The sequence below is a fragment of the Festucalex cinctus genome, chromosome 1, assembly GCF_051991245.1.
Source record: "Festucalex cinctus isolate MCC-2025b chromosome 1, RoL_Fcin_1.0, whole genome shotgun sequence".
NCBI classification, from domain to species: Eukaryota; Metazoa; Chordata; class Actinopteri; order Syngnathiformes; family Syngnathidae; genus Festucalex; species Festucalex cinctus.
In genome coordinates this window covers 32,276,996-32,280,320 of record NC_135411.1, presented here as the reverse complement: position 1 = coordinate 32,280,320, position 3,325 = coordinate 32,276,996, and positions in this window count along the sequence as shown.

Below are 3,325 nucleotides of genomic sequence, written 5' to 3'. Positions count from 1 at the left end.
TATTCAAACGAGAAACAAACCATTAAAATATTCAGTCTGTCCATTCACACACATCATTATAAGTTCTGTTAGTCTATTCACGCACAGTCAGACATCTATCCCTGCACGTATTTCTTTTAAACATCTGTCAATGGAGATCCTGACGACGGACGTCACATGTCCCAAAATGACCGTTAGCGCAACCATTTTGGTAGCATAGAAAACACATCTGCCACTTCGAGTAAACGGCAAACACCACACTTGAACAATGATTGACAGCTGTTGTGGACCTGTAGCCACAACGAGAAGAGGCAGCAAAAAAAAAAAAAAAGGATCGAGCATGTTCCAGGCAACCAAACGAGAAACTTAATGCGTAGTCAATGGTGTTGCTCTTTGTAAACGGTGGCTAAATAAGCAGAATAGCAGGATCTCTTCACTGAAGTCATTTAAACATTTTGTACATTGATACGCAGCACGTCAACATTGTCTGTTTTTGCACATCTAAACACCCATGTGTACAGCTGTCTAGACTATCGGTGACCCGGCACGATCGATGATGCGCATGCGCAGAATATCCCGCCATCTTTGATCGCCAACTACGGCAACTTCACTAGAACAAAATAAAAAAATATAACAAAATAACCTTTATATTCTTGCGCGATAGTGTGCGTTCGTAAAAACATGATACAAATTTGAAAAAAAATATTGATGCATGATAAAGAAACTATTTTAATTCTACAGATTTAAAAGACGAACGTTTTTCTATTGACCCCATTACATTTCTAGTGAGTCTTCATTGTTATAATTAACGATTAGTCTCCAGTATTACTATTGTCTTTAGAACAATGTGTGGCCAATATCATAGGATAGGTTTTGAGGGTGGGTGAGGCGGGGTCTTTAACACACACACACCGCAGACTTACTGTAAAGTGCAACAATGCAGACTTAAAGTAATGAGGTCAAATGTAAAATGTTCATCTTTTAGGATTAAAATTTACTTAGTTACTTTAAAATGCATCAAAAAAAGTTACTTTGAATGCATCAATAATCTATTAGGTGGTTTTTCGTATTGTATCGTGTTGTTACGAACGAACTCTATCGCGTACGCATTTTAAGCTATTTGTTCTAGTGTAGTTGCCGTAGTTGGCGATCCAAGATGGCGGGATCTTCTACGCATGCGCGTCACCGATCGTGCCGGGTCACCGATAGAGTCTTGACATACCCCATATAGTCCAGCTGAGGCAGAGATAAACGTGAGGGCTCCACCCTGAAGGGGGCGCAGGAGAGCACGCAGGTTCTCGACAGCCACCTGGCTAGATACAGGTTGTTGCTTGAGTTTTTCAGACTAAAGGCTTCCTACTTCACAAATGGAGTAAGATGATTTAAGGACAATTTCTCTTCGTGGGTGAAGATTTGGCCTTTATATATATATATATATATATATATATATATATATATATATATATATATATATATATATATATATATATATATATATATATATATATATATATATATATATATATATATATGTTCGTCTCTGTGTGCCCTGCGATTGGCTGGCGACCAGTCCAGGGTGTCCCCCGCCTACTGCCCAGAGCCAGCTGAGATAGGCGCCAGCACCCCCCGCGACCCTTGTGAGGAATAAGCGGTCAAGAAAATGGATGGATGGATATATATATATATATATATATATATATATATATATATATATATATATATATATATATATATATATATATATATATATATATATATATATATATATATATATATGTTCTATATTTTTCCAGTAGGGATTTCTTAAAGGGTACAATGTGTATAAATTTTAGATTTTCAATGTTCATTCATTCATTATAGAAATACACTTTAATTTCAATAATATGCCAAATAAAACCTTGTTCTGTCACATCAATGTACATTTTTTGTATTTTATCCTATAGGTCTAGTAATCGCAAATTATAATATATAATACATTCCAGATGGCTGACAGTGCGGATACCTGAAGGTGACAAACAAACATAGTGCTTGGTGTTATGCTGCATTCGAGGATAGTTAGATGTCAGACTTTTCTGAGTTCCAACCAAGAAGTGTGGATGGGAGCGTCCCCTTGAACTCGGAAATTCGACTTGCAAAGTCTGAAAAAAAAAAAAGTACCTCAACTTCACCGACGGACTACAATGTGACGTCACTCTACAATGGCAACCCCCTTTGGAAACACATAACATGAATGAATGGTAAAACACTTGTCCAACAAATTACTCGAGTATAAAACTAGATAGCTTTCTTCATTAATAAATATTCAACATAAGTTCACATAAAAAACACGTGACAATATGCAGCTATTTCCCTGCATGAAATTATACAGTGAACTACTGAACTGTATGGAATGCTTATGAAATAAGATAAAAACAATGAATGAAGCAAAACTGCGAGAAGGAAGTTTGCTGAGGTCATAATGAGTTATGAGGACCAAAATTAAAAAAACAGTTTATCACGAGCTGGCATTTTGGTCGTTTACTTTCGCCTCAAATGCTTTCAGGTCGGAACTGGAAAAAAACAATTCTGCTCAATCTGATTCCGACCATCCTTGAATACAGCATTAGTCTTGTGATGTGTAGCCTCTCTGAGGCACCGTAGTACGCATGCTTCAAAATGCACGCGCTTTGAACTTAGTTCACTGCCGGGCTCCAGGTGGAGGAGTGGAACCGTCACTTGCCTTCGGTGCTGGTTGGCGTGGGTTCACTTCTCCGCCTGGGAGACCATGTGCGGCTAACATGATGCAAGATTGTGTGAGTGAGTGATATATATATAAACAAAAAAAAATGTAGTTCATTGCATCCTATTAGTTCACCACTAGATGGCACACGTTTCTACACTCTGTCACTTTAATTATAGATTTAAAAAGTGATTGTGATTTAATATTCTGACGTTTTGATGCAGTTCATTCCACACTTTGGTAGCTTTTGATAGAAATGCAGCGCACTTTTAATGTTGTTCTCACATGCACTTGCTGGAACTGATGAACTTGCCCGGTAAAATAATTGCAATACTTAATATGAAAAGATTGTTGAATATTCTTTGGCATTTCATTTTGAAAAATTGTATGCATAAGAGAGATAATTTAAGTTCAACAATATCCTGATATAGTATTTTCAGAGTTGTGTGCTCATACTTACCAGTCTTAGACATGATTCTGGCTGTCTTCTTTTGAGTGGTTATTATCTTCTCTAAGTTTGTAGGATACGTGTCGCCACAAATTTCAGAACAGTAAATTAAATATGGGAGAAATAAACTGTACAAAATTTGATCGTGACAGTTTCTAATTTGATTCATTAATTAAACC